General features: G+C 35.9%; 1 protein-coding gene across 1 annotated transcript in view; it reads right to left on the reverse strand.

The window, feature by feature from the left end:
• LOC124291333 (serine-rich adhesin for platelets-like) overlaps nucleotides 1-10,537 on the reverse strand; it is a 148,829-nt gene that overhangs the window by 41,829 nt on the left and 96,463 nt on the right. The gene's annotated exons all lie outside the window — the stretch shown is intronic.

A 10,537-nucleotide genomic window follows, 5' to 3' on the forward strand; every position in this document is an offset into this window, starting at 1 on the left:
TGACTCTCATGTTGCACACATTTAAAATTTAAAATAGCAAAAGGCACATCAATGGGTAATGATTAACATGTGTGTGAAGTTTGGTGAACCTAGCATGTAAACTTAGAGAGATATACTCCGGACAAAACCATCAAACACATTTGGCACTAAGTCATGTTTCCATGGAAACAGCAAAAAAACAAACTTCTGAAAAAACTTTAAAATAGCAAAAGGCACATCAATGGGTAATGATTAACATGTGTGTGAAGTTTGTTGAATCTAGCATGTAAACTTTAAGAGATATGCTCCGGACAAAGTTTCGGGACGGACGGACAGAATGAACGCTATACATCCCCGTTACTTCGTAGCGGGGGTATAAAAACAAATCATTGCAAAAAACATAAGCTCATTACTGTCAACCACGTATTAACATAAGTTTTTGAGCACTGTGTTAAGACTTCTCAAAGCTGACATTGTGTTTAAGTGATATGTTTCACTGACAACACAAAGAGTACTGGATAGGTGAACCAGTTAAGCATGTTCCTGGATATCTGATAATGTGTTATTGTGAAAATGAACATGGGCCTACTCAAGTAGACACCACAGGTTAGTGGTATGACAGAGTGTTGAAGATAAAGTCAATGCTTTGTGAATCATGGGCTATCTTCTAGTCAGTGCAATACTGCCAGACAATCTGTATGTAGAAGATCTGTGTAAACAAGACCAGACAAACTGCTAGATGGACCATGTCACAGTTAACACTGCGTCACATAACTACTAACACACATTCACATAGCATGATACCCTTTCAACACAATATATGTAAGGACTGATCTCATTTGCACTTGCACATAAAGTACCCTGACTGAATACTTGCATTAATCCTACATTGTTCACATATGCGGACGGCAATAAAAGCAGGTTGCATGGAGAGATTGAAGTACAACTGGTTACTTTGCCAGTCTCTAGCTCTCCTACTTTCTCATTGTCATTGTTGGTAAGCTCTGCAAGAGGCTTTTCATGGACAAGATAATTCTGTTTGTGGGTAATTCAAAATGATATGATGCCTCACTGGCACATCAAATACAGTTCAGTTTCTTTCCTACTATCAAAGATGATTACCGTGTAAGTATGACAGTAGAACCAATTGCAACATATCTCACCTGGATATGTAGCCAACAATATGAAATGTCAGCAAAACTTGTCAGTATTGATAGCAAAGGATTTTCTGAATGATACTAAATAATACTAATTAAGCTTCACCAATTCTTCTAAATGTATAAAAATACATCACTCTCACCATTTACATTTTTAAAAGTATTTTTAGTTTATTTTGTTGTGTTATAGCATGTCAACATAAATACAGAAATGACTATGTCATCTGAGTTGGGGCAAATTCTGTTGCAACAATTTTGAGGAACACCTCAGCTCCTTCTGTGTGACAGTTTTAGAAGCCAAGATATTTAGAAATGTTTTAAGAAAATCCATGACCAGGATCAAAGCTCAACAGATCAAATCAAAGTCAAATTTTAAAATATCAGGAAAACAAAACATGTCTATTTGATCCCAGTATTAACAGTAGTAACTCAAATATTAAAACAGATGAGTAATGGTCCTTAGTAGGTATTTCAAAGTAAATGCTGTCATTGTCTCTTTGTAGATGATGATAATAATAATAAAAAGGGCACTTGTAATGCGCTGAATTCCGCACCACGGTGGGCAGGCTCAAAGCGCTAACATAATAAAAACAAATATGAAGTAGATACAGTGGAAGGTGTCTAAACCCGTCGGGACTAAAGAAATAATCCGGTTTAGACAGCGTGCCGGATTATACAGATGACATGGCTACTTCCGACTAGAAGTGAACAAGTTTTGTCACTCTCATATACACTGTTGTATCACAATAAAACATGTCAACTCACCAGTTACATGTACAAGTATACCCATACTGAACTAAGATTATATTGTCTTTGTCGGCAACCATGTAGTTTCAACGCAGGATTAATTGGTGACAATACACATCCAGCCGAATCCTCGCCACGCGCTGGATTAGACAGCACTGATTACAGTATAAACCCATATTCGGGCGGCTCATTTCATGCTGAGATCCGGAATTGACAGCATCCGGATTGCAGAGCTTTTAAATGATGATAACTGCACTAGCCACGGACAGGACTGAGATTTTATGCCGGTGTTGACAACTTGCTGGATTGGACAACTGCCGGTTTTGACAACTTCCACTGTATACAACTGTACAATGAGAAGAGGAGATAATTAATAGCAAAGAAATAAGAAGGTTTTAAGTCTGGACTTACAGGCTTGCAGGGTAGAGGCTAATTTCAAGTTAAGGGAAAGTGATAACACTGAATAAAATACAATTTGATGACAAGGTGAGCAGGACTGAAATATGAAGCTGAAATCTTTCAAATTCAAAATTTTAAATGTTGCTGAAACTTCCTACAACTAACTACACATATGCTAAATATTATTACCTTTGAAATAAACATTGAGAAATGACCAATGTAGACAGTTTTTGAACTATGGCTGCTGTAATATGAAAAACTGGGTTGAAAATATAAGGTGTCATCGATGGTTACATGAAGCATCAGTAGGTTCAGATTCATGGGCTTAGTGATTACTGATGATATGTTTACAGACAACGATCACACAAAACGTCAGTCAAGGAAGTCCAGACATAAGTTCACCTGACATTCAGTCAAGGGTGAGCTAAACAAATTCAACAGCACTTTGATACTTCCATATCAGGAATACAGGAGGGTCAGTGATCTGCAGTACAACCACCAACTGTATAGGTAGTTGTCTCTGCTATGAATACAGGTACTTTCTCCAAAGTTAGTTCTTTCCATCATTGCCAACCATTTTTCTCTACTGAACCTCTGTAAACATTGTCTTATCAAACCAGTACAAGTTAACTTACACCAATCCAACAATCAGTCAAGAGTACTGAGATTGAGTGAATTTTCAGTGTGGCTATGCCATTTTCATCAGTGTAGACAAACTGCTAAAGGTTCAAAGTAATTTTAAATCCACCACATTCTTTAATTGTCTACAATCGCTTACATCTGAAGGGATGGTGTAAATCCAGGTTGGGTCCATGCAGGTAGCCAGGTACTGTAAGTGCCCATGGTCCCTGGTATGGTGATCTACCTTTAGTTGTTGGCGATCTATTGCCCACTTTTATACTGTATTGTTCTAATTTGAAATCCAATTTTAGAGAGAGATGTTAGTTTTAATTTATGAAACTGATATTCTAGTTGGTTTTACTATCCTTTGATGACAGGTTTTTATTATTTAATTGCGTATATTATGAATTTATAACTTTTAAAGTCACGATATGGCTGAAATATTGCCAATGTGACTCTGAATTTTAACTCACTCACTCATGTAAATATGGCAATATCACATAAAGAAACTCACACATTTATTTGTTTAGGTATTGAGGAAAGGGAAGGCAGAATGGGAATTGGAGAATTCCCCAAGGGAAATAACTCTTTTAGGGGTATGACTTCAAAGTGACGAGTTCCGCCATACAACAATTAGAGTGCAATTCACTGAAACAGTTACATTTGCTGAATATACTGTGTGAACCCAGACATTAAGATGCAATATTTCTGAGTGAACAACTGTCAGTGAGTCAGTAGTTATATTAATAAGTGGATATATTTCAATGAACTGACTTAGCAATAAGCTCACCGACAGGTAGATTATCAGATTAACAGATTAACACCACATAACACTTTGTATATCAAGGAATTCATGCATATCAACCAGTTGACTGTGGAAGCTTTAGGTGTGAGCCCTGCCTGGACAAACCAGCAACACCTGGGTTGAGTCAGGGTTTATGACAAATAATGGCCAAGATTAAGGTCAAGGAAATGGTTCTTGCCAAATAAAACTGAATATTATTCAAGCAGGAATTTCTTTGAAATGAAATCATGTGTGAGATCAAGCCACATATCTAAAATACATATTAATAAAATGATACACATAAAAATAAGAATATTCTTTCGATAATGTTTCTGTTTAAATTCTCAGAATTCTTGAGCTTAAAAAAACACCAAGGAAAAGTAGTATCTTTTATTCGTATCGAGAACATAAATCAAGGATTAACTCTGTCAAATTTGCTACCGATCTTCAACAGTGCTTGTTTGAGGAACACTTTGACCTAGACAGGAATTGCCTGATTAGCTAGATCTATATATTATTTACCAGCATACATCATCCTTAATCGGCTCCATGCACTCACACGCTTGGCAAAAAGTCAACATATGACAGTTTAGCGGTTGAAGGAAACACTGAAACACGAGGCACAATTACCCTAAACAGCTGTTGTCTCCCTAATGCTAAGCTTCATCATAACAATTTACTAGACACTGATGTAACATGTAATGCTTATGCAGTGTATATATGTATGTATAAATGTAAACACCAGAGAAGAACAAGTCTTGATTGTCAGGGTTAACAGTAACGTGTTCCCAATTGGTGTAAAAGGCAGAACAGTGGTCAACAGAAGATATGGAATAAGTCATCCTAACAGAGTCAAGTACTCCACAGCCAGCCTGGAAACACAGATTCAGACAAGAAAAAATTGTGTCCAGGGACACGGATGCCCCCGCTGACATTCATAAGACATATAAAGATCAATAATTGAACAAAATTCATCAACAAGTTCAATAAACATCTATGCAACTATGAGATGCACACCTTTCGAGTCCCAATGAAACACATGTATAAGCTTAATCAATTCTGTTGAGCAGTTTTTGATGAGAAGTGGATAGACTTAATCCCTTATTTCACTATCATCAGAGAGAAATTCAACAAAATTTATCTAAGTTCAAATGACTCTAAACATACACAAAACTATAAAATACAAAAACAAAAATATAAGATGCACACCTTTAGAGTCTCTATTAAAGACATATGTAAGCTAAATGAGTTTTGTGTAGTGGTTTTTGAGGAGAAGTGGATAAAGTACACCCCCTGTTGTATGGGACGAACAGGATGAATAGAACCAAATTCAACTAAGTTCAAACATCTGTAGAAGTGACAAAATTAAGAAATTGGATGAACAAGGTATGAGATGAACACCTTTAGAGTTCCAATGAAACACACGTAGAAGCTCAATCAATTCTGTTGAGCAGCTTTTGTGGAGAAGTGGATAGACTTCACCCCCTACAACACTATATTCAGAGAGAAATTCAACAAAATTGATCTAAGTTCAAACGGCATTAAAATTGGAAAAATAAATAAAATGCAAAATCAAAATATGAGATGCACGCCTTTAGAGTCCCTATAAAGCACATGTGTAATCTAAATGAATTCCATAAAGTAGTTTTTGAGGAGAAGTGGATAACATACACGTTCCTGTTGGATGGAACAAACACTGGCTGAATAGAACAAAATTCAACAAAAAGTTCAAACATCTGTAAAAGTGACAAAATTAAGAAATTGCATAAAAATTAGGAAATGCACACCTTTAGAGTCCCTACAAAAGACATGTAGAAGTTCATTCAATTCTGCTTAGCAGTTTTGGCGGAGAAGTGGATAGACTTCATCCCCTATTACACTATCATCATAGAGAAATTCAGCAAAATGTACCTCAGTTCAATTGTCTCTAAACTTACAAAAAAAAACAATAAAATAAAAAAACAAAATATGAGATGCACACCATTTGAGTCCCAAGAAAGCCCATGTATAAGTTCATTGAATTCCACAGAGCGGTTATGGTGGAGAAGTGGATAGAATACATTCCCTGTTTCGTACGGACGGACGGACGGACAGACAGACGGACGGACACCAAGGGTAACCCTATATGCCCCCAGCCATATATGGCGGGGCATAATAATGAATGAATCATGGATGCAGAGTGATGGATAAATAACCCTAATACAAACCATAAGCTTGAAATATTATAGTGAATAGAAGAAAAAGAATAATTCTTTAAGCATAAACAGTTGTGATGCCACGATACATCGGTACTTTTTCTAAGACGATACAATTATGGATACATTCAAAACTGTATCGATATTTAGTTTTGAAAGTATCGGTTTAAATATGTTTATGTATCGTTAACATTTTGCAATTGTATCATGTCTTTTGATGTTATGAGAGTTATAAATGATTATTTTTCATGCACAAAGATAGGAAATTAGAACTTTTTAATCTCTGAGAATCAAAAATGTTGATCTTTTCATGGACAATGATAAAATATGAAATATTAATGTTCAAAATGTAACTAAATTTACGCAATAATGCCACGATAATAGATATCGTGATATGTATCAATTCATGAAACTTTTGTCACAATTTCTTTGCTATAGTGTATGTCTTAATCTTATGGTTAAATTTTCTTGGGCCATGTTCATTTTCTCTATTAGCATTGGCCAAACAGGCTTATATTCTGTGGCAACCTGACACATGTTATTGGAATTAGACAATATTGCTAGGTTTCTGAATGTGCATGAAATAACTACCTGAACAGTTAGTTTCACTGAAGAATCAAAGCTCAAATACCCTGTTACACCCAATCAACATGTAAGTGACACTGACATGTTACCCTAATCCATATCCCAGTAGCTGGGACAACACATCTGCTGGTACAGGCAAGGCAGTGACTTGACAAAGTCGTATGAGCAACATGTCACTGTCAGATCCAATATTTTCTCAAAGTTTGGTGACATGGCTCCTGTGACATCAGCACCCCCACAAGTGTAATCTGTGGATGCCACCAATAGGGCTACAAGGATTACCTCCCTTGGCACAGAAATCCCACCAGTTATCAAAGCAACTAGATTCAGAGTCTTTGAACGGCATTTAGAATCACCTAATGAAGGAGTAAGAACATACTCTGAAACGTTTGTGTTACTCAAAATAATGAAGTTGGAATCCATAAATTCTCACCTTTAAATTCAGCTATTGTTGTAAACATCAAGAATTATAGGGCTGCCACAATTCATTAATGTATTTGGTGAATATCCATATCCCTTCATGAATTAAATTTGTTATTCATGATCGATAGAATTTAGTATTCATAAATGTTTTAAAAAGAATGTTTTATTATTAGGGTGTTATTTTCAAAACTAGATATGCAAAATGGAATATATGCAATCCAGACAGTATACTAATCAACACTAATTATATGTAATTTGACAGTAATGTGGTCACGAGTCACTGTCATAATAAATTAACACTGTCAACATGATCAAAACATGTAAACAGATATATTTGATTTGTTGTTTCACTGTGTTTGATGAATAATACTCCAACTGCTGACCTGTATCATATTTGCTGCATAGTGAATTCATAGCAGCCCATATGGGGGGTGAATGAGTTTAGTTTTACGCCACACTCAGTAATATTCCAGCTATATGGTGGCGGTCTGTAGAATAATCGAGTCTGGACCAGCCAATCCAGCGATCAACAGCATGAACATCGATCCACGCAATTGGGATACGATGACATGTGTCCACCCAGTCAGCGAGCCTGACCACCCGATCCCGTTAGTCGCCTCTTCCGATAAGCATGGGTTACTGAAGATCAATTCTAACCCGGGACCTTCATGGGTCAGCAGCAGCCCAATTGAGCAAATAAATCATCTTATGGCAAATAAAGTTCACCAGAACCATGTTCCTTTTATGATTAAATATATTTATTTGATTCAAAGTCATGAAAATATAACATGATAATAATACAAGAACAACATCATAAGAATGAAAACAATAATGTCCACAAACCAATGTCCGCAAAAAGGATATTTACATTCATATTTACATTTACAAATCACATTTTTCTTTTCATATTGTGGGTTAAGCATTGACTAACACCACAATTTTTACAACAAATCTGTCTTGCATTGTTTGTGTTGTCAAAGTACACAATCAGAAGTCGAAGTTTAATAAAATGAATTTAGGGGAAATTAGTTATTTCAAACAATCTACTCTTGCACACCCATTTTGTCCGGTACAGTTTCTTTCTATTGGATACAACCAATGTAAATGTCTGATTACAGCTTACAATGATTTGAACTTGCAACTGCCATGCATTAGTGGATGGAGGTGTTAGCCCACACACATGATCACAATCTGAGGATTTGCATTTATTCCAACAAAACATATATTTCATTCATGTGGAAAAAGGAAAAGGCAGCATGTGATGTCTCATTTTACATGGCGATTCCTGACATTCCATTTTGGTGAAATAGTTGGTTTCAGTTGGTGTGACTTATGTTTTTACTTTCAGTGTGAAATGAATGCTCTAGAGATTGACATGTTTAGCCAATGCATTGATTTCAATGAATAGACGAAAATTAATTGTTCACTAGTGATACTCCAGCTTATGGTTGTTCAACAAGATCCAAACTTGAATATCAATAATCCGACCATAACAATGAATAATAATAAATAATAAATCAAGGCAAAATAACAATGATATCTAAATCTGTATTCATAAAAGTCTTACAAAATCAACTCAAGGAATATACTAGATTTATCATCCAAAACTCAGGAGATGTTGCTTGTGTGAGATCAAACGATACTGCCCATAGCTAGGAGATATATCGTTTTCACAGTAGATTTTGTACAATGCCCTGACATCATCAATTACATGACTCACAATACTATGAAATCATTAACTTGATGATGTCACAATGCTATGACATCGCTGCATGACGCTGCAAGTCTAATGGCAGTACCCTGTTCAGAGATGTACATTTTTCATTGAAAACGAATGAAGAGTGATTTTTTATGATAAATAGAATCTCACTCTCGTGTCTTCTGATATCAAATATGTGAACACTCGTTGATAATAGTAACAATTTGTAATTTTATCAACGCGTGGTGATATATTTGATATCAAAAGACACTAGGGTGTGATTCCCTATATATTCAAGTTAGCAAATTGTGCAGATTGTTTGAAAGACCTTCAAGGGCTTGTATGTCTCATGTAACTAAACCCTACCTTGGCCAACATAAAGAATATTTCACGCAACACGTAACACTGTTGTCAACTTGGTATGGCCCCTGTACATAATCCTTCATATATCCTATCACCACAAAGCCTGTTCCCAACACCATAGAGTCAAGTACCAGTGACAAGGTAGTATAGGGTATTATAAACCACAGGTGGAGAGACTCTGTTATACAATAATATTACACTATGTTACAATGCACTTAGCATCAGCTCTCATATCAGGACTAGTAATTACACCTTATCAAATCTATGTGTTATAGTTTTTAAATATGTCTGGTATTAACAAACATGCAAGGTTTGTTATCACTCATCTTAACATCAGTGCAAATTTATGTGCAAATTAGTACAGTAAATTAATCAATAAAGAGACAAAGAGATAAAACATTAAAAATAAGATATTATTATCAAAGATAAGACAATTATACACAATAATTTCTGATGTGTGTGAAGAATATTATAACTTAAATGCTAAAGTCATCTAACTGGTATCAGACCAGCTCTGATCTGACAGAGTGAATGTTGACTTCAAGCATCAGTAAGCAATATTCTTTATCCCAAACTGGCTGACACATGGGATATGGATCAGATGAGATCACAATCTAATAGTAACACATTGCTTTGTAAACCATTGTGATGTCATTGGTTACTAGGATGTCACAACCAAATGACATCACTAATTTCTCTGCCACTGAAGCTGGTGAGCATTATGTTTTGCACCCAAGATACTGATGCTTGATGGGCTTTTAGAAGTTGGAAGGTAACATTACAACAAGATAAGACAATTTATAACACAATGTAGTGTTATAGATAATAAAGAAGTTGTAAATCCATACCATACTTTGTTATGTTACCCAAGATACTGATTATCACTGTTTCCAAACTGAAAAAGTTTAAATCCTGAATTGGTTAGTGAGTGAGTGAGTGAGTGAGTGAGTGAGCCGAGTTTGGTTTTATTCCAGCAATATCACAGTGGGGGACACCAGAAATGGGCTTCACACATTGTACCCATGTGGGGAATCAAACCCGGGTCTTCAGCATGACAAGTGGACACTTTTACCACAAGGCTACCCCACCGCCCCCGGGGAGATAGAATCTCACCCTCTTGAGTTATACGCCTTGGAGTTCTAAACCTTTACCAAGTTATGGTGATCTATTTGACATAAAAACTACATGAGGATGAGAATGTGTATATATTATAGTGCACTTACGTAGTTATAACATAGACAGGTAACAAGTAGATGATAGCACAACAGCATGAGCAACAGTTCCACAAACAGAGCATAATGAAGATAATATAACACAATCACAGAGTCACATCTGTAGGAGCTTTTGTAACAAGCATACATGCATGAGATATAATCTACCCCGAATACCCAATGGCGATTTGATCTGGACTACTGTCATACTTATCATTTTCACAGATATTGAGTTAAGGTTTGTATTTTCCTCTCTTACACCCTGCTTATTATTCATCAGCATTCTGATACAGGCTTCACACCAAAGTACAGACTATAATCTGCTGGAGGTATATGACTCAATTAGCCAGTACTAAATCTGTCATACATGACTT

Source organism: Haliotis rubra, unplaced genomic scaffold (assembly GCF_003918875.1).
Source record: "Haliotis rubra isolate DU_JTF1 unplaced genomic scaffold, ASM391887v1 Scf49, whole genome shotgun sequence".
Taxonomy (NCBI): domain Eukaryota; kingdom Metazoa; phylum Mollusca; class Gastropoda; order Lepetellida; family Haliotidae; genus Haliotis; species Haliotis rubra.